Source organism: Melospiza georgiana, chromosome 25, assembly GCF_028018845.1.
Source record: "Melospiza georgiana isolate bMelGeo1 chromosome 25, bMelGeo1.pri, whole genome shotgun sequence".
In the NCBI taxonomy this organism is placed as follows: domain Eukaryota; kingdom Metazoa; phylum Chordata; class Aves; order Passeriformes; family Passerellidae; genus Melospiza; species Melospiza georgiana.
In genome coordinates this window covers 7,566,728-7,591,052 of record NC_080454.1, presented here as the reverse complement: position 1 = coordinate 7,591,052, position 24,325 = coordinate 7,566,728, and the positions used below count along the sequence as shown (strand labels likewise).

General features: G+C 51.9%; 1 protein-coding gene and 1 pseudogene across 1 annotated transcript in view; both read right to left on the bottom strand.

Annotated features, from left to right (window-relative positions):
* Positions 1 to 24,325, bottom strand: part of LOC131093388 (uncharacterized) — a 270,394-nt gene that overhangs the window by 47,677 nt on the left and 198,392 nt on the right. The window lies entirely within an intron of this gene.
* The window catches only part of LOC131093366 (zinc finger protein 271-like), a 158,738-nt pseudogene that overhangs the window by 1,372 nt on the left and 133,041 nt on the right, over positions 1 to 24,325 (bottom strand).

Sequence of the window (24,325 nt, the reverse complement as noted above, 5' to 3'; positions counted from 1 at the left end):
CCATGCTCACCTCCTGCTCTGGGGGAGGAAGGACAAGGACAGGATGGGATTTGCCTCCGTGCCACAGGCAAGGGCAAGGAGATCCCCCCAGGGCTGAGCTGCAGCCGGGGCTGGGCTGGGCTGGGAGCACAGAGGGGAAAGGGGCACTGACTTCCTCCTCACCTGCCTCAGTGTCCTGGGGCATCTTCCTCTTCCTTGCAGCCTCCCAGGCCTTGGCAATGGGAAATCCTGGTTTGGGGAAAACAAGGGATGACACGTTTGTAGGAGCACTGGGGGATAGGACAGTCGGGACAGACACAGACGAGAGATCTCTGCACCCAGGTCGTGGAACTTGCGATTTATTGCAAAGGGCCTGGGTGCAGGGCCCTGCTTGGAGCTGCAAGGCACAGTTCGGAGCAGGCCCGAGAGAAGAGAGGGGTAGAGAGGGTAAGAAGGTAAAAGACTAAGACAGGCAAGAGCATAAGAGAGCAATGTTCCGATTATAACACAATAAATTTTCTTCTGTGTTGAATATCCTATTTCTCACCAACCAATCTAGTACAAGATACAAATCCTACAGAATTTACATACAGTGTGTAAGAATCATTACATCACCATACTCTGTTACATTTTAAACCCTAAAAACTCCTCTTTGGACCCCTTCTATTGAGCTAGTGGGGTCTGCTCTGACCCTTGGACCTGTCATCAAGCAGAGGGAATTGTTTCATCAAAAGGGGATTACCTTCAGTTGGGCCACACCATTGTTTTCCAATTGTTCACTAACTAAGGTATATCAGATCTTGCTTTCATTTCAGTCTTCCTTACACTTTCTATATTCTCAAAATCTTTTTCAAGACAATCATATTTATAAGGCTTTCCTGTTTCACCTTCCCCAACACACACTGAGTTTGAAAGTCCCTTTTCCCCAAGTCCATGTCTACAAGTCACTGGCCACCTCGGCTCCAGAAAAACCTCCCAAACACCAAGATTCAGCCCTGAAAAAGCCTCCCAGGAGTTCCCCGTCCCTGGTCCCTCCTCTCTGGTGTTCGGGGGTTCCCCCCTGTCCCAGCTGCTGGGGGTCACGCTTGGATTGGGGGTCCCCCTTGTGCCTGGTGCCCGCCCTGCCCAGGCTGCTGGCAGTCCCAGCAATCCCAAAAGCTTCCCCTGCTTTGCTCTCCCCATTTTGGGATGCTGGGGCTGTTTGGGCTCCCGGGCTCGCTTCTCCCCTCATTCTCTGCTTTGGGCTGCAGCGGCTCCAAGGAGTCCCCCCTGCCCCTCTCCAGGCTCTTGAGGCTCCCGCCAATGGTGGCGCTCCCCCCTTTGGGCTCCTGGGGTACACAGGGCTCTGCTCCTCCAGGCTGCCTCTGCCGGCAGCCCCCACCACCACCCCCGATGTCCCCCCAAGGGGCCTCTTCCGCTCAGCCTTGGACTTCTTCATTCTCCAAACATCCCCCCAAAAACCCCAACCCAGGGACCACCCATGATATCCGGGCCCAGCTCCCCCTCTCTGCTCATGGGTGCGATGGGGGTCGATGATCCCACAGGTGGGGGCTGCGAATTCAGGCAGGGATTGACAGCGTGGTTCCCTCAGCTCAGCCTCCATCTGCCTTTGTCCCTTCCTCCCCACTCCTCCCCTTCCATCCCCCATCCTCCTCCCCCTCTGTCTTATCCCCATCTCCTTCTCCTCTTCCATCCCTCCCCTTCCATCCCATCTCCTCCTCCTCCCTATCCCCACCTCCTTCCCCTCCTTCCATTGCTGCTCTCTGCCTTCATCCCTTCTCTTCCATCCCTCCCCCTGCTCTTCCTCCCTAACCCCACCTCCTCCTCCCCCTTTGTAATGAGTTAATGTCTTAGTTTGTTCATCAAGTTGCTAAAGACTATGAAAAGGGGAAAAGCCAATAATAGAAAAACCACAAAGAAAGATGTAACAAGCTAGTATGTTGCAAGATGAATATAACGGGCTAATATACTGCAAAATAAATGTCATAAGGCTTAAACTGCAAAATGTTAGAAGCTAATATGTTGAAAGGCTAAATAAGCAATGTGTAACTATACGTAGCTATGTGCCTATTGTTTGCCGAGGAGTAAGGGGCGAGGCCGTTGACACAGGTAGCGGGCCTGCTATGATTGATAGCACAATATTTGCTTATCTGCTCAGTAAGCTTAAAGTTCCAGGAACCAGTGCAACCATACCAACTAAGGAAAGGTTGACCGTGGGGCAAGAAGTGAAAGAATACCAGCCTTCATCCTTGGTCCACCGGGAGGCAGACTACGACCGCCTAGCAACAGGAGGAGAATGCACAGAGTACTACCCTGAAAGACACGCCAACCCGGAAGCAGGACTGTATATAAACCCCATGAAATACCAGAAGCGGGCGGCAGTTGGCGGAGCGGAGACTCCCCTGTCGCCCAGCACTGATTTGCTTTTTGCCTTGCTTGCTGTAATCAATAAAAATTGTTAATCTGATTATACTCACTCAGCAGATTGTCCACTCCAATTTATAACACCCTTCATCCCTGCCCTTCCCTCCCTCCTCCTCCTCCCCCAGCAGCAGCCACACCCTCGGTGCCCCGTTCCCGCAGCCCTCGCAGCCCGCGGCAGGAGCAGGGATGGAGCCAGGACAGGTCGGGATGGGCAGTGTGGGGCTCTCGGCTGCTCCAGCCACTGCGGGCGGGGGGAACCCGGCCCGGGCCAAAGGAGAAGCAAACTGGGCAAACTGGGGGCTGCACATCCAAACTGGGCATTGCTGGGGACCCTGCCTGGGCACTGCCAGCCCCTGGGGCTCCTCTCGGCACATCCACCGGGGGGGAACGCACACAGGGCTGGGGGATCCCAGCAGTGGCAGCACTGCCAGGGACTGGGCTGCACTGGGATCGTACTGGGAGTGACTGGGATTGTACTGGGCTTGTACAGATACCATACTGGGATCATACTGGGAGTGACTGGGACTGTACTGGGCTTGTACAGATATCATACTGGGATCATATTGCCATGCCAGGGCAGACTGTGATGGCAATGATGGACACTGGGATCATACTGGGAGTGAGCAGGGGCCTGCAGGAGGCAACTGAGACCATGTTAGGGGCAAATGGGATATACTGCGAGTGACTGGGATTATGCTGAGGATGACTGGGAGCAGCTGTGAGTAACTGGGATCATGGTGGGAGCAACTGGGAAGAACAGGGAGTGACTGGGTGCATGCTGGCGGCGATTGGAAACTGCTGGGCTTGTACTGGGATGAACTGGGATCATACTGGTGGTGACTGGGATCATACTGGCAGTGAGTGCCACTACTCTGACGCTGACTGGGAGTGCTTGTGAGCAAATGGGATCATACTGGAAGGAACTAGAAAGATGGTGGAGGGAACTGGGGTACCCTGGGAGATACTGGAAGTGACTGGAAGGAAAGTGAGGGTGAAAGAGAGGAACTGGAACCATGTAGAGCAAAACTGGTTTATTCTGGCAGAGACTGGGAGCACACTGGGCTCATATTTGGGCCATACTGGGAGTGACTGGACTAATACTGGGAGGAACTGAGTGTCACAGTGAGCACTCCCTGCACATCATCCCCCATACTGGGCCTGACTGGGAGCAACTGGGAGCAAATGGCATCATACTGGGACTCACTGAGTTGATTGAGGAAGCAACTGGAACCATGCTGGTGACAGCTGGGACCATACTGAGAGAGACTGGAAGTAGGTGGGATTATACTTGTAAAAAATGCATATTTTGTGATTGGGTTATCCCAAATATTAAAATGAATATTATATGTCTTGTGTTAGAAAGTACTGCTGTATTAATTCTCTTAAGTAGTGAGTTGAATATGGTTTTAGGTTATTAAAAAATGTTAACATATAAACTATGCTTGGTAAGAGACTTTTTTTAAAGAAAGGACTTGGAGCGAGATAGCAGCCACAGGATACCTAAATCTTTCAGAGAAAAAGAATTTATTGCTCTCTTATCAGAAGAAATGAACTTCTTCCCACCTCAAAGCTGCTGTTAGGATTCAGAGGCAGAAGCTGGCACTGACCAGACAGAATCCTGTGTTTGGATTTATGCATCATGTATGAAGTGTATGAATATGCAACAGGCTATTGTTCTTAATGGTTAATCCTGTGTTAACCGGTGTCGTTTTTCAGGCTTGTGCTGCCCAGAAAAAGGTACCCGGACATCCGTAACTCTTTGTATTTCTTGTCTCATATTGTCCTAATTTGATTTCTCCAAACTGTGATTACTCTAATTGTATTACTATTTTTCATAACCATTTTATTACTATTATGGTTTTAAAATTTTAAAAGCAAGTGATTGGTGTTTTTCACAATTTGGTAGCAGAGGATGTTACTAACACCTCGCTGCCAGTGCTTTAGGAGAGTCAGAGTGGGGAAGGCGCGCCCTGCCCCATTGGCAGCCTCACCCTGCCCCGTTGGCAGCCTCGCTCTGTCTCCCCTGGGATGACCGACAGACGCAGGTTATGGGGGACAAAAGGAGACAGTAAAACAAAGAGAACGGAAAAAGCCTCCCTACAACCGCGGTAATTGGCCCCCTAAGAATAGTAATGTGCATGAAGACCCCTGGGAAAAGGGATTGGTAAGTATTTCTCAGGGGGGCAGGTACAGAGGGATGAATGTGTGAATGAGAGGAGGGCTGGTTGTGCCAGACCTGCCAAGTGAGTGCTGGAGTCTCCCAGGCTGCGTTTCCGACTTTCCGTGATAAGTGGCCAGGAAAGAGATGAAGTGAATGTTAACAGGAGTGAGAGAATCCCCCGGGGTAACTGGGACTGGGTCTCAGAGAGGGGCTAAAACCCTCGGAGGAAGGGAGCAGAGGAGTTTCCGAGTCCAATCCACTAGGAAACGGGACAAAATGGGCCCCTAAAAACCTGCTGGGTTGAGGGATAAGAGTGTCGCAGACATTTCTCCACAGAAATCCTTTCTTTCGGATTTCTGTGTCTTCTGGAGGCCAGAGACCTCAGAAGAAAAGGTAAACAATTATTATCAGATGTTGTGGAACGTAACAGGGGTTTCTTGATTGGCTCAATTTCTATGTTTATAATTAAGGGCCAATCACCAGTGCAAGCTAGGGGACTGAGTCCTTGGGCTAAACTTTGTTGTACATTCATTCTACCTATTCTTAGCCTAGCCTAGCTGCTCTGCAAACCTCTCTCTATATTCTATTTAGCATAGTCTTAATGTATTATATATGATATCTCAATAAATTCAGCCTTCTGATTCAAGAAACAAGATTCACCGTCTCTCTCTCACCAGCAGCGACCCACTCAGGCGCAGTAATATCAGAGTGCCCAAGAGCATCCAGAATTAAAACCTGCTGGGTTGAGGAATTAACATTCCAAGAGCATTCATTGTTGTGCAAAATTCTACCGGATTGAGGATATGCTCAAGAGCATCTGGGGTTGGACAGCACAGCTAGGTTGAGGGATATCCAAGAGCACCAGGACTGGCCAGAAACACCTCAACTTGTAATAGGTGATGTGAAAGTGTATGGTAGAGATAATTATTGCTATTAATGTATAAAATATTGTAAACTCCACACTAAGTCTCTTGACCATCCTGGCAGGGAGCAGTGTCTTATTCATATACATCCAGTTCCTGGACTTGATTGAGATAAAAATCGGGCTTTTTAATGAAAGAATAGAAGCTTCCAGGGCAATAATCACTGGCTTCCCCGGGTCACCAGGTCCACCCAAGAGTGATTATTGCCTCCTCGATTACAGCTACCAAGATGATCCACAGCCCCACCCTGATGCATGTGAATGCTGACTTCCCCAGGGTCTACTGACAACATCAGACACCTGGACTGAGTCTTTGTCCACCTCTGTACAGGTAAAGACACGGTTATGCATGGGAAGAGACACAAAGAACATTCGGTCATCTCTGCCTCAAGCAGAATAAACTGTAAAAGAACTCGCTGTGGCACGCAGCATTTGTGAACAGGGGGAGACTCTGACATTCGGAGCTCAGATCCTTGTTCACCCAGCACCGAACCCGGGCTCGATGCTGACCCTTGGCTGTGCTGGTTTTGACGACGGAACTTCAGTCACACAGACAAATTAATAAATCTTTGCTAATTTTTCTTATAAGTTTGGCTCTCGATTTGATCATTTATAACAAAAGGTACCTTATTGTTGTGTTGTGTGTGAGAGTGAGTCACACACAAAATCAGCCTCAGCTTCTCAGGGGGTGGGAAGGGGGGGGGTCTGTGGAAAGAGGAGTGTGTGACCCACAAATAAGCCATTGTTCTCCTGGGTGTGTGGGGGCTGTGGCGTAAGGTACAGGTGACCTGCAAACGGGCCATTGTCCCCAGGGCGTGTGAGGGGGCCGTGGCTAAAGAGTGTGAGTGACACACAAATCAGCCTCACAGGTGAACAGCACCCGAGGCAGCAGAGTCAGGGCCCTCCCAGGAGGCCCGGAGATACTGAGACCCAGAGGCCACCCCAAGGTGAGGGGGGGTCACAGGGACCCGCGATTCTCTGTCAACAGGGATCCACTCTGTGTCCTGAGGGTGGGAAAGAATGTGTGGAAGTGAGTGAGAAATAAAAGTGAGTGAATGTAGATGAATGAAAGTATAGGTAATGTATATTCTCTATTTTAACCTTCACTATATTTCCTTGGAGAGAGGTGTATTGTACTGAAAGTAGTGTGAGAAAAAAGTTTTTTATTTTTGTGCGTGTAGTTGAAAGAAAAGCGGTATTTAGGTTGTTAGTGAATGCGAAAAACAGAGGCAGAAGATGAATAGAAAAAATCTTGAAAAATGACACAGAAAACCAGTAAGTTGGATACAGGGAAAAAAAAGGAAAAAAAAATAGTCCTTTGGGAGTTATGTTAGTCAACAGAGATAGATCTCCTTGCAAAAGGAGAAAATACAGGGTATGTAGTACTCGATGGGAAAAACATGCAAACTATGGAAAAAGGGAAATTAACCTCAAACTAGTAAGCTCAAACTTGTGAATTATATACTTTAAAAAGAGCACTACAATATTTAACACAAAATAAAGCTATATATACTGATTCAAGGTATGCCTTTACAGTAGTACATACCTGTAAAAATTTTGGAAAGGAAAAAGATTACTTAATTCAAGAAGAAAAGGACTAATACATGAGGAACTTATTTTAGAGGTTTTAGAGGCATTACAATCACCTAAAAGAGATAGCTATAGTACATATTAGAGAACTCCAAAAGGGAAAGACCCCAGAAAGAGGAGGAAATAATTTGGCAGATCACAAAGCTAAGGATGCAGCAGAAAATGGAGCTGAAAGAGTTATGTTAATATTAACTCCAAACGAGGAAAAAATTCCAAAGTTTATGGAAGCCGAGAAAAAAGAATTAAACAAGACAGGAAATAAACAAGATAAATCAGGAAATGGAAACTTCTTGATGGAAGACAATTTCTTAATAAAATGTACTTCTAGAAAAATATTAGAAGACATGCATTAGAAAACCCACTGGGGTACTCAAGCTTTGTGTGATCATTTTTTAAGGAACTGTAAGTGCACTGGGATTCTTGGATTTAGGATGTATCCGTAACTTGCCAAAGGATAAATAAAAAGGTGATGAGAATAACAACATTAGGAGGTCATGACTTAGCTGGTTGGCCATTTCAAAGTATCCAAGCAGAAGTCTGGATTTGTTAGGTGTGGTAGATAGGGTCAGGCGCTTGGAAAATCTCGCGATGTCACGGAAAGCAGCAGGATTCCTCTCCCCCTAACGCCTAGTGATAAGGGATCACCCAAGAATGTAGTCCCCCCTAACATTAGTAACTTTCTACTCCTTATTAACCAATAACAGTAAGGTAAGACCCCCTGACGTAGAGAAAAAACTTTCCCGAGTATAAAACCCGACGAGACAGGACAATAAAGGCCTTTAGACCGTCCACCATATTGGTGCCCGAGTGACCCTGGAGAGTTTTGGTCGCCGTGCCGTTTCCTCGGAACCAGGTCGCCATGCCTTGCATCAGAAGGCAACAACTGGTGCCAAAAACCCGGGAAGCCGATTAGCGCCTGGGGAACGGGGATTCGCCTGGACAGAGGACGGCGGCTGCAGAGCTGGTCTAGTGCAGCGGAGGGGACGCCCTCGAATCATGGAAGCAATCGCAAAGGTCGTAAGTCAGGCTCATGAGCAATGGGGAATTAAAGGTGAGCTCAGGAATTCTGATCTTGCTATTGCAAGGCTCCTAGAGCTCGGGACAATCGGACGTCCGGTAAATATATTATATTCGGAAGCGCGGGAGAAGTGCACTGCCGCCGCAGCAGAGGACCGTAAGTCCGCAGGCAGTGGTAAAAACCTCAAAGCGTGGGGGAAAGTAGAAGAGGCCCTACGCAAGATGTTAGAAGAACAGGAGACGCGGAAAGCCGCGCGTACACGTTTATTAGCTACACCAAAGCTGGGGGTGGGGGCCGCAACACAAATCGCCTCTGAGAGCGATCGGATTGAAGGTGGGAACATGCGGGGGCCGGGCGCATTCCACCCCTTCCCTAGCCCAGACCCCCCGGAGCCCCCAGGGGATCCCCCCGGAACACCCAGGGGACCCTCCGACCCTCCCACAGAGCCGGCCGGGTCCCGCCCCCCCCGCGGAACCATCAGAAAAAATTGCGGTTTCTCCATCCGTCCCTTCCCCGCCGGTCACCGATCCGGCGCAGGGGGCAGAGCAGCACGCGCGATGCTTCTGGCAGGGACTCTCGGAGAAGGCGCGGAACGCGACTGGACATTCGGACCCTGCCGGGATCGGTAAAAACTCGCCCCCGCCATGTGCGTTTTTTGGCGCCAAACCACATGGCAAGGGCGGAAGAGAAGAGGGGGAAAAGGGCCGAAACGCAGTCAGCCTGGTTAACATCGCATGCACGGGCGAGCGGGGAGGGAGGGCGGTCCCCGCGGTAGAGTGCAAAACCAACCAGAGCGCTCTTTTCAAATTAGGTCCTTATAGGGTAAGAACCTCCCCCGGCAGGAGGCGGGGGGACCCCAGGGGGAGGGAGTGACACCACCCCCAAAGGGAGGAGCGGGGTCGAAGCCGCACAAAACGGCACGGAGCGCCGGAAGTGTACCGGCAGTCAGCTTCCGGCTCAGAGTCAAGTAACAGCTGCTCAGACAGCTCGGAAGAGCCGACCGAGTCCGGCTGGGACTCGGAAACCGAGAGAGCAGAATTAATGCGGTTTCGAGCAAAACCAAATAAAGCTTTAAACAATATCGGGAAACAATCGCAACACAAACTCACCAATTGGGGAAAAATAAAAGCAGCTTGTGGGGACCGGGCACGAGCAGCCTCCATGCACGCTTTCCTGGTGGGGGTTGCCGGAGCGTGGGGGAACCAACAAAGGGCATATACCCCAGTTAACCCAAAAGAAGCCAAAACGATTTCAGAAATAGGGATCAACTCAGCCGTAGTACCCACTCTTGAGGACGACCTTTCTAGCAATAACGATCTGCTCACTTTTGACATTACGCAAATAAGCCACATGCTTTTTCATGGGGCGGGGCAGATTGTATTTAAGCAGGAGTGGCAGGACGACCGCGTTAGCCCAGGCTTCTGGGGAAGGGCAGCAACTCAGCGAGCTGTCCCCAGCCGGCACAGCTTTCCCTGGCAGCACCCTCACTCCAAGCACTCCCGAGAGGGACCTGTAGGAGCTGCGGGAAGACACCTCGCTAGGGACTGTAGATCCCGGCCCCGGGGAAACGAGAGAGGGAGGGGGCGCGCGGGCCATGCTCAGCCTCCTCCCGCTGCGAATGCAAGACGACCCATCTATGCCAACCCCCAGTGGGGCAGGCGACCCTCATACCCCATGCCCCGACAGGGAGCAGTCAATTTCACATCCCTGCCAGCAGCGCAATGGCAGAGTTATGCAGCACCCTCAGTACCCTCGCACCCCCCACCGCCACAAGCTGCGCCGGTGTCACAGGACCAGCAGGAGGCGCCCCAGAGTGGGATCCCTGGGTGGCCTTGGCCATGAGAACAGGGAAGGAGCCCCTGATGGTGTGGGGGACATGCTGCCTTTACGGCAGTCAGGATCCCCATGTCATAGGGCTCCAATTTTGGGCGGACACGGGATCAGACTGCACGATTTTTCCCCAAGCACATTGGCCCGGACATTGGCAATTCAAAGAAGTCCCTCCAGTGAACGGAGTGGGAGGGCAGTCCCAGGCATGGAAAAGCACACAGCTGGTGGCTTTAACACTTCACACAAAAAAGGGACCAGGAGTGTCAGCATCAGCAGCAGCCCTAATGTTGGAAGAAGCACTTTCCTCGCGACAGGGCACCGTGTCAGTCATTCACATCAACAGCCACAACCCAGTCAAAGGTTACTTCCAGATCGGCAACGACAAAGCAGACGCCGCAGCAAAAGATGTATGGACGTTGCAGGAAGCTCGTCAACTGCACGAGTCGCTCCACATCGGAGCCAAAGCACTGGCGAATAGATGCGGAATCCCGACAGGACGCAAAACATGTGGTAGCCATTTGCCCTTACTGCCAGAAGTCACCCCTTTGGACCTACGGGGTCAACCCGAGAGGTCTCAAGCCTTCAGAGATCTGGCAGTCGGACTTCACTTGGTGTGAACTGCTAAAGCCCCGAGCATGGCTTGCAGTGACAGCAGACACTTATAGCAGAATGATCATAGCCACACAGCACCCCAAAACTAACTCCAAAACCACAATTCAGCACTGGCTGACAGCCATGGCTTGGCTTGGTATCCCCAAGCAGATTAAAACGGACAATGGGTCCAATTTCACCTCCAAACCAGTGCAAGAATTCGCTTCAAAATGGGGCATCACACTAGTGCAAGGTATCCCGTATAACAGTACCGGGCAGGCCATAGTAGAGAGAGCAAATCAGACCCTGAAAACCAAGCTAGAAGTGTTGGCGAAAGCAGAGGGCTTTGCCAATTCCATTCCCCCATGAGATCAGGCGTGTATACTGGCAACCACTTTGCTGGCACTGAATCAATTCCCTAGGGGAGATGAAACAAATAGTTCCGTTCAAAAACACTGGTCCACCCGAGCACTAGAGGAGGGCCCACAGGTGGTAATCAGAAACGAGCTAGGCGAATGGGAATGGGGCTGGAGGCTGATGCTCACGGGGAAAGGGTACGCAGCTGTCAAAAAGGACGGCAAAATCAGGTGGTGTCCACTTAAGTCAATTAAGCCCGACCTCCATAACGAGCAGAATGAGACTGACGAGAATTGCGAGTTTCTGTTTACAGGATATGCTCGTGGGGCGTCCTCATGACGCGTACATCCCCATTCCAGAGGGAAGTGACAGACCACCAAGCCGCCAGGCAGCGCCCGAGAGACCCGCACGGGTGAGACCCAAGCATCAACGGTGTTTCTGTGTGATTTTGCTGTTGGGGCTTGTTGCCAGAGGGCAAGCCAGCCCAGATCACTACCCCCATCGGCCCTTCAGGTGGGTCATGCAACACCTTAGTAGTGACAAGGTGCTCAGAGAAATCACCACACCGAACACCCCATCCTTCGTGCTCTGCATCACCGACCTGTTTCCAGGACAACCAAAGGTAGACCCCCACTCCCCACACTCCACACACATGTACCTATCCTACTAGTGCCCAGCTTCAAACCCTGGGAAAAACTACTGTAATCACCCAGGGTGGGGACGTTGTGGGCACTGGGGCTGCGGAACCATTGTCACAGATGCCAGACCGTCGGGGCCTGGGTGGGATTCACAAGAGCCCAACAAATTCTTACAGTTCACCTGGGCACCCAGCGGCTGCAAAACACCCCCCTTCCTCCACGGAAACTTCTATCGAAACCGCCATAAAATTCCCAGATTTCGGAAATGCACAGACTACAACATGACAGTTTTGCAGCCAGATCACCCTAGTTGGGCCATAGGCAGAACGTGGACAGTGGTCCTTCAAGGGTCAAAAGAAAAGGTGAATGTGCGAATTATTAGGCTCCAACCATCGGCACCCCGAGCAGTCGGACCCAACAAAGTGATTAAAAGCGTGCCGAAAGGGAAAACCCGGCCCACCCCAAAGCCTTGCCAACAAGGGTCGCTGATATCCCGACTGGCCATGCGGAAACCTTTCAGATAGGCCGCTCAGCCGAGTCAGACTCAGACCCAATCCTTCGTATGTTAGAAGCTACCTTCCTATCCCTGAATGAATCCAACCCTAACCTAACCGAATCCTGCTGGCTTTGCTACGATGTCAAACCTCCCTTTTTACAAAGGAGTCGCTTTAAACACTCCCTTCAGTTACTCCACAGCAGATGCACCCAACCAATGTAGATGGGACACCCCCCGCAAAGGGATCACCCTGAGTCAAGTCACAGGCCAGGGCAGATGCTTTGGCAATGCAACCCTAGCTAGGCAGAAAGGCAACGTCTGCACCAAAGTTGTCAAACCCAAAGGGAAAAAAATAAGTAAGTAGTCCCATCCGCGTCTGAGACGTGGGTTTGCCAGCGATCTGGAGTGAGTCCCTGTGTGTGTTCCATGCCAAATTCAATGACTCTAACGACTTTTGTGTCCAAGTTCTGATTGTTCCTAGGGTTCTGTACCACGCAGGTGAAGAAGTGTACCACCTTTTTGAGGAACCCAGCCGGCTCAACAAAAGAGAAATAGTAACAGGTATAACTATCGCAATGCTGCTCGGCCTAGGAGCAGCCGGAACGGCCACAGGAGTCTCAGCCTTAGTGACCCAGCACCAACGACTGTCACAGCTGCAGGCAACAATTGACAAGGACCTGCAGAGGATCGAGAAATCCATCTCCTTTCTAGAGAAGTCAGTCTCCTCACTCTCAGAAGTGGTCTTGCAGAACAGGCGAGGACTGGACCCCCTGTTCATGCAGCAAGGGGGCCTGTGTGCCACCTTGAAGGAGGAGTGCTGCTTCTATGCAGACCACATGGGAGTCCTAAGAGACTCCATGGCAGAACTCCGAAACAGAGTGGCTCAGAGACAGAAAGACAGGGAAGCCCAACAGGGTTGGTGCGACTCCTGGTTCAATCGATCACCACGGCTAACCACCCTAATTTCTACCCTAATAGGTCCATTGGCAATGCTACTTTTAGCTGTCACCTTCGGACCATGCCTGCTGAACAAGCTGGTCTCATTCGTTCAGACCCGCCTAGAACAGGCCAACATCCTGTTCATAGGCCGGCAACAAATGCTGTGAATTCGACCAGGGAACACTGCCAGTCACAACATTTTCTACCCAGGTTTACCAAATCCCTTTCTTTGTCAACAACCTCATGCCTCAGCACAGTACCTATGTATATGACTACTTCGTTCATTTGTAAAAAAGGGGGGGGATAATGTGGTAGATAGGGTCAGGCGCTCAGAAAATCTCGCGATGTCACGGAAAGCAGCAGGATTCCTCTCCCCCTAACGCCTAGTGATAAGGGATCACCCAAGAATGTAGTCCCCCCTAACATTAGTAACTTTCTACTCCTTATTAACCAATAACAGTAAGGTAAGACCCCCTGACGTAGAGAAAAAACTTTCCCAGTATAAATCCCGACGAGACGGGACAATAAAGGCATTTAGACCGTCCACCATATGCGTGCATCTTTGGCCTGAGTGACCCTGAAGAGTTTGGGTCGCCGTGCCGTTTCCTCGGAACCAGGTCGCCTTGCCTTGCATCAGAAGGCAACAGTTAGGTTCTGTGTTTATTTGTAAAAAAACCCCATTTAATCTAGAAGAAATACAATATGCCATATGTTAGACAGGAGATTTCAGGAGAATAAAAATCTTTGAAGTATCAGAATGCCCCGAGAAAAAGCAAGAAAAGAAAAAGGGGAAATGAAGCGGAAGGGAAAAAGAGGAAAAATCAGAAAGAGAGTGGGATCCTCTGCAGGTCTTGCCCCCTCCGTTCGTGGCCCAGGCGCCTGTCCCGGGCCCCCGCTCGCTGCCCGCCTCAGCTCGACCTGCCCCGGTTTCCATCCCAGGTGCGGCCTCACTGCCCAGGGCAGCTCCACCTGCCCCGGCGCTGTCGCTCAATTTGTGTGCCCTGCTCCCACTGCCTGGCCCGCGGCCGCTCTGCCGGCCATGCTGGGGAAGATGGGGGTTGCTCTGTCCAGCCGCCTGCTCTGAGGTCACCGCGCCCACCGCACCCAGGGGGGGTCCCAGCCATCCCATCCCCGGCTGCCCTGCCCGTGCCACCTGCGCCGGGCACCGCCGCTGCTGCCGGGCTCTCCCACCTGCCTTTGCTCTGCCGGCAGCTGCCGGATCAGCCGCCATCAGCCATGTGGGGGCTACCCACGCTCCGCCTCGTGCTCCACGGGAAGATCCCCCTCTGACAATTCCGGCAGCAGACCCTGCCCACACTCCCACCGAGCCTCAGCGGGATATCCTCCCCTGACCCCGTCCTGCTCTGAGTTACGTCCAGTTGGTAACCACAGCTCCGGCTGTCCAGAGAAATTTTCTCTCTCTCTACAGGAAGCACCTTATCAAGACACTAGAAGCTCAGTTAAATGGCAGCCCTCTCCAAATTCTTTATCAAAACACGGGAGAAAGGCTATAGAAGGTAAGGAAGTGAAAGAGTTAGATGAAGGGATTGGTCGATTTCCGTTCAGAGATGTTCCCATGGGAGGGATGCGCTGCCCCGCCCCGTGGGAGCCACCAGCACCCCTGCCGGCCGTGCCCGGAACTGCACCCAAGGGCAAAGCGCCGCAGACCAATGGCTGGGACTGGGTCCGGGCTCTGTTTGCTGTCAGTGCCGCAGCTGTTGGTGTTTGTTTGCTTTATTATACACACTAGTAAACAACTGTTATTCCTATTCCCATATCTTTGCCTGAGAGCCCCATGATTTCACTACTCTAAAAATTAAGAAGGATGGGATTTGAATTCTCCATTCCAAGAGAGGCTATTTCCGCCTTCCCGAGCAGACACCTCTCTTGTAAAGCAAGACAAGCACCCACGGCCACTGAGGGGGCTGCAGGAGGGGCACAAGAAGGCCCTGCAGCACTTGGGCACAAAGGCACAGCAGGTGAATGCAAAAAGGGAGCAGCAAAAGGCCAAGCTGAAGGCAGAGGCAGTGGCACAGTTCCTACAGCCCCTGAGGGATCAACCCCAGGGCCCAAGGGGGCGCCAGCAACCAGGGCACAGGCTCGGCCACAAGCACCTGGCAGAGGCACTGCCCTCCTTGGCAGGGGAGAGCCCACCCAAACAGCCCCTGGCAAGGAACCAGGGCTCCAGCTGCAGGGCACAAGGACACTGCAAGCACAGACAGCAGCACCCTCAGGACCAGCAAGTCCACCCCTTGATGGACATTGATTGGCAGGGCTGTCACAGCTCCCATCACACCAGGGACCCTCCATACTGGAGCCCTTCAGAACATTCAGGGTGGGTCTGCATTGAGAGGAGGCATTTCCTGATGGACACAGGGGCCTCTCAATCCACTTTGAAACTTAGACCTAAGCGGGGGGGAAATGCCAAAAATGTCTCTGATTATTCAGGGGATAAGTGGGAAAGATGTGTGGTTTTATTCAACCACTGTTAGCAGAAGTCCGAGATGGGTCTGAAATGCATGAAGTTTTATCTGCTCCTAATTGTTATCATGATTTACTGGGAAGGCATTTGATCGCTAAACTCGTAACGCAAATTAATATTATAAAAAGTGATACAGAGGCCAGTTCTGTACCTCCGTGCCAAATGTCACGCAAGGCCTATGCTGAAGTGAACCCAGCAGTGTGGGCAGGCCCAGGGAAATAGAGAAAATTAGATATGGAGCCTATACAAATTACTTTAAAGCAACCAAGACAAGCAATACCCTGTTCCAAGAGAGGGAAGGAAGGGCTCACAGCCTGGTATTGAGTCCCTTTTCAGGGCAGGGCTTTTGAAGCCAAGGATGCCTCCCTACAACACTCCTATCCTGCCAGTCAAAAAACTGGATGGATGGACAGGAGAAGGAAACACAGAATTTTCAAGTGTTAAAATGAAGATTAACTGAGGCGGCAGCCCTGGGCCTTCCAGACAGAGAAAAAAAAATTGAGTTACAGGTGGATGCTAAACAGGGTCTTTCCAGAGGAATTCTTGTGCTAAAATGTTTAACCTTATATAGGACCTCCTAGAGATCAAGTCTGGGATCAAGTTAAAGCTTTGACAACCAAAAGAGCCTCTACATGGGCTCGGTTATTACAGAATGAAACTTGTTCAATGGCACAGGAGGATTCAGAACTAAGGACAGGGCAAGGGTTTAACCCAGCCTCCTGTGTGAACAGCCTGGAGAGGGGCTGGCAAGGAACCCAGGACTGCACTCAAGGGACAGAGCTCCAGACCCAGGCTGGAACAGAGTGATGATGGGACATTCCCTGGCCTGAGGGAGAAAATGTGTTTGTGGATGGCTCTGCAAGGACAGCAGAAGGGAAAAGAGCTACAAGGCAGGCTGTTATTAAGGAAGGGCAATCAGACACAGCGCAGGTCACCGCCCCATGCTCAGCTCAACCCATGCAGCTGTGGGTGCTTGTGAGAGCCTGGCACTGAAATGCCCTGAGCAGGAAGGCTTCAATATCTTCTGCTGACACCATGGCACCTAACAGGGGGCAAAAGCAATTCTCACTGCTTCAGCAACCACTGGAGCAGATATCAAGGGATATTCTCCCACAGGAAGCTGGGCTGGCACAGAGCCTGCCCTGGCACTTTGCTGCTCCCAACACCCAGCCAGGACATCGGCTCCTGCCTAAGGAGTGCAAAGCAGCACCACTGGTGGCCAAGGGGCCCATGCCAAGTGTCCCTGAGGCCAGAAACAGCCGCCAGCACAGCTCAACACGGGGGGACCCCTCAGCCTGGCCTCAAGGGCTCTGAAGCCCTGGTGATTTGCACTTCCCGCCCGCAGCAGGAGGATGGGAGGCTTCCCCTGAGCCTGCCCTGAAGGCAACGCAACAGCAGCCAGGGCTCCACAGCGGGCCAAGCCCCTGCGCCTGCCCACAGATCCTCGCCTGGAATCCTCTGCAATCCTGGCCACCCTCCTCTGCCATCTCCAGCCACTGGGGCCAAGCCTTGCTGCCACTGCTGCAGCTTCAGCGCTGGCTGGGCCTGCACTGCCACAGCTGCTGGGGAACACCACGGCACAATTCCACTCTGGGGCTCACTGACACCCACACTCTGGGCTGCCTGCCATTGCACTGCTGCAAAGTGTACCAAGTTTATTTCTTAAATCTTATTTCTCTGCTCAGAAAGGTTTCTCTACACAAAGGTTTGCCTTTGGGAAAGGAATTTTAAAGGTTTTATTCAAGGGTGTTACAACACTCAATGGAGATGAGTTTAACATCCCAACAGACTGGGAACAGCTCAAAAGACACCCACAGAGATAACGACCAGCAACAAAACATCAACATTGCCCAGCAGCAAACAGCAACCAACAGCTACCCCAGACACTGCCCCCGGCAGAGCTGGAGACTCCTGGGCTGGAAAAGGCTGGGAAGGAAATCCAGGAGTGTGGACACCGAATTCACACATCAGAGGGGAAGAAATCCGGGTCCAACAGGAAACCAAATACTAACAACTTACACAACTTGGAAGCAAGGAACATTAAAGCAGTGGATTCAGATTGGTTCTACATAAAGTTTAGGAAAAATCGAGTAAAACTAACATGGCATGGAATGACTTTCTCCGCACAGCCGGGCTATTTGGAAAGAAATTATTTCTGCTGCACATCCAGGCCAGAATCAAGTAATGCCTTGACTCTCTAACACTAAAGAGATTCTTGGAGAGTTTTTGTTTTCCCTGCAGTTTCTGTGACAAAATTACAACACGAGAAAATTTTTTCATTATATTCCCACTTATTGTTGTCAGGTAGGTTTGGGACAGAAGTGTGAGAATCAATTTTTGGTCTGGGTTTTTCCAAGTTCTCCTTTATGTAGCTTTTGCAAAATTGAAGAGCTTTAACCGTAATATTTTGAACTCGTAAAAAGTTAATACTTCTTTAAAAAAAGCAGATTCTGGGGGGGCCACATGTGACTCACCAGATGGCTGCCCTGGAAGAGAAGCTTCATTCCAGGCAGCCTGCAGAGGAGCTTTAGAAATGCAAATGAACACTGCTGGGCAAAGTGTGGACAATGCACCTGGGTCTCTTGCCTGGGGCAGGAATCGGGCTGATTCCCTCTGCCCCTCACCCCAAGCTCTGCCGGCTTGCACTAATGGAATTTACACAGCTCAAGGCAGAGCCCATGGGGAGGATATCTGACCCTGCAACAGAAACGGGTGAAGCTGCAAAGGGAAACAGCAAATGCAGAATGTTGGGAAAACTTCACTATAAACAAATGGGGGGAATCATACCTCTGCCCACTCCAACATGTGCTCTCACTGTCTGCGTTATATAGGGTATATTACAGCACTGGGGATTTTTTGCTACCAAAAATTCAGGGAAATCAGTTGGGAATCCAAGGATTTGATGATTTAATTCGACAAAAGCAGTCAATTGATGCAGCCCTGGCTAGAGAGAGTGGCCAAAAATGGAGAAAAGATGAATGGCCAGCAGAACAAATCCTACAAAACTATGGACCAGCCCCGGGGAACCCGAACCAATTCATATCAGGAGCCACAGAACCCATTTCTCATTTCAATAGCATCATTAGATTACAAGCTGCCCTCGCAATAACCAACCAGACAGCTCCAGCTCCTGACCTTCCTGCCGACCAATCCACTGAAATGAGGAACACAACACTTAACCATAAGATGGGATCATATTACGTTTTAGCAGAAAAAAGGGGGAGTTTGTGGAAAAGTAAACGACACAAGCTGCTGTTGGCAAACAGATGACAAAGGAAAAGTGGTGAAACAGATAACAAAGGAAGTAAGAAAGCACCTCATGATCCAGGCCAAACGTGGAAAGGACAGGAATGGGACACGGTTTTGTGGCTGCTTGACACCAAGGGTTAAACGAATGCTGTTTCTCCTCTGATGTGCAACAGCAACTCTCACCTTTTTACCATGCTCCACACCTTGAGAGTGCAGCTCATTCAGCAGCTGAGCGAGGGGCCAGGGATTTGTAGATAAGGAAGTAACGGGCAAAACCATCAGCTTCAATAAATGTAACTAATTAACAAGGACTGCTGCTCACACAAAGTCCCGCTAAATTCCTGAACTTCCAGAAGAACAAAGACTTTACAGAGCCGTGAATACCGGCTGTTATACAAAAGTGGGGGTGCACATTAACGAGGACATGCAGTTGCCGGACCGGGAGATCGGAACCTTCCAAGTACCTCAGCCAGTTGGCAAAGGGAGAGGGAGATGAGGCCAGGAAAATGAGGATAAAAAGGAGGCTGAGAACTACAACAATGGCAGAGAGCGTACGGCAAATGCCCCTCGGCCTCTCCCTCTGCTCAGCAATAAAGTCACTTTTACAGGACTCTTCTGTCTCCTTTGGGCACAGAAACCTCCGGCCACGGGAATTCTCCGCACAGCCCCGGGCACGGGGCAGCCCCCTCTGTCCCAGCCACAGCAACCGGGCCGAGCCAGCGCTGCTCCGGCAGCGGCTCCTGCCGAGGCAGCGGCCGCAAGGAGACCGCGGGCAGCCGCTCCCGCAGCGCCCTCACGCCAGCGGCGAAACGCGCCGGACACGGCACAACGAACCCGCCCGAGCCCCCTGCCGCTCCCGAGGCCCGCAGCCAGCCCCGAGCCCCCGCACAACCCAGCGCGGCTCCCACCTGCGCTGCGGCCGCCTCCGAGCTCCGCCGCCGCCTCACCGCGCTCCGGCCGCTGCCGCCGCTCACGGCACCGCACACGCTCCGACAATGGCGCCGCGGCCCAGCCACGGCCGCCCTCAGCCCGCCACCGGAGCCCTGCTCCGCCCCGCTCCCACCAATCAGCGCGCCACAACCGCGACTGACGGTACCATCGCCCAATCCCAGCCAGGGGCGGGCTCTGCCCACGGCACAGCCCCGCCCCGCGCTCTCAGGGCCCCCCGGGCTGCGTGAGGGGAGAGCCGGAGCTGAGGAACAGCCCTGGAAAGGGCCCGGGCCCGAGGGGGATTGAGCTGAAAACACAAACAAACTTCTCCGCAGCTCCCGCCACGGCTTTCCCGGCACTGCGGCTCCGGTGGCTCCGGCTCAGCAGGAAGCCCCGGTGCATCACTTCTCCTGCCCCTAATCAGGAGCATCATTGTATCGCTTTGATTTCCCCCAAAAAGGGAAAACCGCCCCAAACCCCTGTGGATGAGTGGGAGATGGGAGAGATTTCTGACAGAAAACTCCTAAAACTCAAAGCAGGATAATGAGAAGTAAGTGAAGATCCTTAATTCCACGTTTTCGCCCACGCCTCCCTCCTCCCAGCTGCACCTGTTCAACCCGGCAGTGCCGCAGAACAGATAATGGGGCCGGGCTCAGTTCATTCCCCGGGGCTTCTCCGTCTGCTCAGGGACAGGAGTCGTTCCCCTGCTGCACCCTGGGCTCTCTCCCACCGGAGACTTCTCCAGGAACTTCTCCAAGCTGAGTCCATCCCATGGGGCACAGCCCCCTCCAAGTGCTGCAGCGTGGGTCACTGTGTCCCGGGGTCAGTCCTGCCAGGACAGGCTGCTCCAGCGGGGCCCTCTGGCCGCGGGGTCACAGCCTCCTCTCAGGCATCGCCGTGCTCCAGCGTGGCTGCTCCGGGGGCTGCAGGGGGATCTCTGCATCGCCATGGATCTGCAGGGGGATCTCTGCAGCCCCATGGATGTCTGCGTCCGGCACCGCCATTTTTGCAGTCACGAGGAACAGGCTGAGCTCTGCCTGAAGCTCTTCTCACATTCCCCATGCCTTTCCCAGCCCAGGGAAGCTTTTACTCTTTTACCTCCTCACAGCTCCCCAGGCTGGGTTTGCAGGCCCTCCTCGTGTGGGATCTCTGGAGCTCTTCCTCCCTATTGGATTCCTGTACCATGGAGCAGTTCCAAATGGCTTCTTCCACGAGGTTCTGTGGCAGGGATTTGTTCTCCCTGGTGTCTGTCCGCAGCTCAGTGCCTGGGGGAAGAAGGACAAGGAGAGGGAGAGACAGGGAGAAGGGCAAAGGAAAAGGCAGGAGGAGAGGAAAAAACAAGAAGGAACAAATAAGGAAGGAAATGGGAAAGGAACATGAATGGATGAAGGACAGAATGAGGAGAGGAAGGAGGGCAGACAAGGAGAAGATGGGATTTGCCTCCATGCCAGAGGGAAGGGGAAGGAGATCTCCCCAGTCCATGCCTGGCAGGATTGCGTTGGCAGTGAGGCTATCCTGCAGCGATGCTGGGCTGGGAGATGGAGCAGCAGAGAGGGGAAAGGGGCAGTGATTCCTCCTGCCCTGCCTGGCTGTCCCAGCCTGGAGCGTCCTGGCGCTGCCGAGGCCCTTGGAGCGTCCGGCACTCCGGAGCCCGAAGCTCACGGCTGCTTTATAAAGATGACAAAGTCGGCAGGATGAGTCTGGGTATGATCTGCAGCAAACTGGGTTTATTGGTAAAGGAACAGGGCACAGAGCTAAACAGGGCCCAGGGACAAAGACAGGGCGCAAGCTGAGGGCACAGGGGGTTTTTATTTGGGGTAGTGAGGGTGGAGCTGAGGGTCAGGTCCAATGGATATGGGGGAAAATGGTGCAAAGGAGGGGTTAAGGGTCGGGTCAGCTAATAGGGAAACAGGGGCAGAGGAATGCAGTAAATTAGGGCCAATGAAGGGACAGAGAGGGAGAACATTCTAGGGACTAACCAGGGATGGGTAATAGGGTTTGAACTGGGGTAATTAGGCCAAGGGGCCAATGGGGTAACATAACTTTCCATAAATCAGCATGTACTTGCAAAGATCTATGGGAGAAGCAAGCTTTTTACCATAACTTTGAAATCTATTCTTCTTCTTGGGGACCAGTCCCACACGGGTTGGAGATTGAGTCTCCCATGGGCCTCCACACCAGTGCATCTTCCTTTTCCTCGCAGCCTCCTTCTCCTCCATCCAGACATAGGTTAGGATTGACAAATCCTGTCTTTGCGGGAAGAACAAGGGGTGAGCACCTTGGGTTTTGTGAGAAATGAGCCTCACTCTTTAGAATATTTTAAAGTTTAATAAGGAATAATAAGGGACAAATCAGTAACAGCGCTGGGTGCTTGGCGATGGCCAGAGGCACACTGGTTAACCACAGCAACTCTTCTTGTCTAGTTTTTCCAGTCTATTGTTCAAATACATATTCATAATGGTTATACACATTCAAACATTTCTCTGAACTCGTTTACATGCTCCAGGAATTCTTTAGGTTGGTTTGACCCCCAACTCGCCTTTTTAGAGCAGGAATCATGGATTGCTGTTTTGAGGGTTGTGTGTCACTCCCTCATAAGGGCCCCAGTTCTGTAGTTTCAGCAGGTGACAGTTATTGACAATGCAAGGGTCAGTGGCAGGGCTCCTCATCACATCCCTTCCTTAAATGTTGTCTGACCATGCAGAGGGTTTTAGCTATTTCCACAAGTACTTGAAATAAACATTGGCTATTTCACAGCTATCTCTGAAGTGTTATTTTCAATTATTTACAAAAATAAAAGCATTAATTATTATTTCACAACTACAGCTACTTCTGCAAAAGTTCACATTCTAATGCACAACACATGGCATCCACTTTAATATTTTTCAAAAGACAAAATTATAATGTACGTTTATCACACTGTCCACAAACTAAAATGTGATCCATAAATGATGTTCTGAGGATATGAGCAACACAGGAGCCAGGGCACTGGCCACAAAAAGCTGACAAATTATACTATAGCAAAAGCAGTAAAACGTGATTACAAACTGTACTCTATCGAAATCAGTGTGATTAAGAATAGATTGCAGAAGTCAGTACCTAATAGCAAAAGCCAACACTACCCAGTTATTTATAACAAAGCCAGGCAGGTTTTTCCCTTGCATGGAGCACTTGGGCCTTCCCCGGGCCCCTTCTGCCCTTGTGCAGAGCCGGTGGCATTTTCCAGCACACCCAGTTTGTAACCAAGAGCCGGGTGCAGCCGAGAAGGCTCCAAGCGCCTCCTTCCAGGCTGACTCTGCAGGGGCCGAGGCTGCTCTGGGCTCTGCCAGGGCTCTGCTGGGGCTCAGCTCTGGGCCAGGCTGGGCCCGCTCTCCCCTCACATTGCTCCGGGCAGCTGAGGCACAGCAGGAGGAGGAAGGGACACAGCAAGGCAGTTGAGGATTAAGAGAGTTTTTATTCAAACAACTGCCATAACAAACAGGCTGTCCTAACTACCATAACCAACAACAGTGCTAACTACCATAACTAACTAGTTGTCCTGACTTCTGTAACTGAAAGCTGTCCTCAAGGGCTTCATCTCCTCCTCTGCTCCCTCAGTTGCTTCACTGTAGTGATCAGAGGGGTCAGGCTGGAGAGAGGCTTGGCTGATGATAAAAATGGGTGCTGCCCAAAGGATAAAAAGGAAAGAAATGAACTGTTACTTTCCAGAGTCAAGTTCCTCACAGGCTCTGTTGCAACAGGACAAAGGGAAATGGTTTGAGACTGAGGAGAGGGAAGCAGGCTCAGATTAGATCTAAGGAAGAATTTTTTAACCAGCAGAGTGGGGAAACACTGACAGAAGGTGTCCAGAGATGTGGGAGGTGCCTCCTCCCTGGAAACATCCAAGCTCAGGTCAGGCAGGGCTCTGGGCCCCCTGAGCTGCTTGAAGATGTCCCCGCTCGCTGTGGGGCACCAGGCCCAGATGAGCTCCAAAGGAGCCTGCCAAACCAGAGCAGGCGAGGATTCTGCTTGCTCTGCGTGTGGAACGCAGCCAGACTGGAGACTGTCGGAGGGGGCCCCACAAGAAAACCCCTCCCTGGCGCTGCTGCTTCCCCTGCAGCCCCTGGCTCTCAGCTGCAGCAGCTCCTGGGCAGCCCAGCGCCGCTCCTCGTCCGGCTCCAGGCTGCACTCGAGGCAGTCCCGCAGCAGAGCCGACAGGCGCCGGGGCTCCTGCAGCTGCGGGGTCCCGTTCTGCCGGATCAGAGCGCGAGCCTGCAGGGAAAGCAAACTCAGCGCTCTGCCGGCTCCCTTCACACCCACATGGGCTCACATCCACCCCAGGCCTCAGCACCAGCTCCAGGGGCACTTTCCTCCCTGCCACAGATGCTGCTCAGAGCTCATTTTGCTATGCCAGCAAAAAACCCAAACCCTGGGGCTGCCACAGCCACTGCAACATCCAAATGATCTCGCCTTGAGAGCCAGTTTCATTGGCTGACTCTGTTAGTAGGAACCTCCATCAGAAATAGCCCATTTTGCTTCTCCAAATGTGGACACCAGCTTTACAGGCCATTTTACAGAGTCAGTGTGGTCTGCCTGTGTTATTTCAGAGGATTCTTACATCAAGTGCATCTCTGCAATGCCACTGACACTCAAGTAAATGCATTCCTGATGCCTCATCCCAGAAACTGCCAGGCAAGGACCAGGAGTTTTGTGTTGCTGAAAGCTCAGGCTTGGTGACAC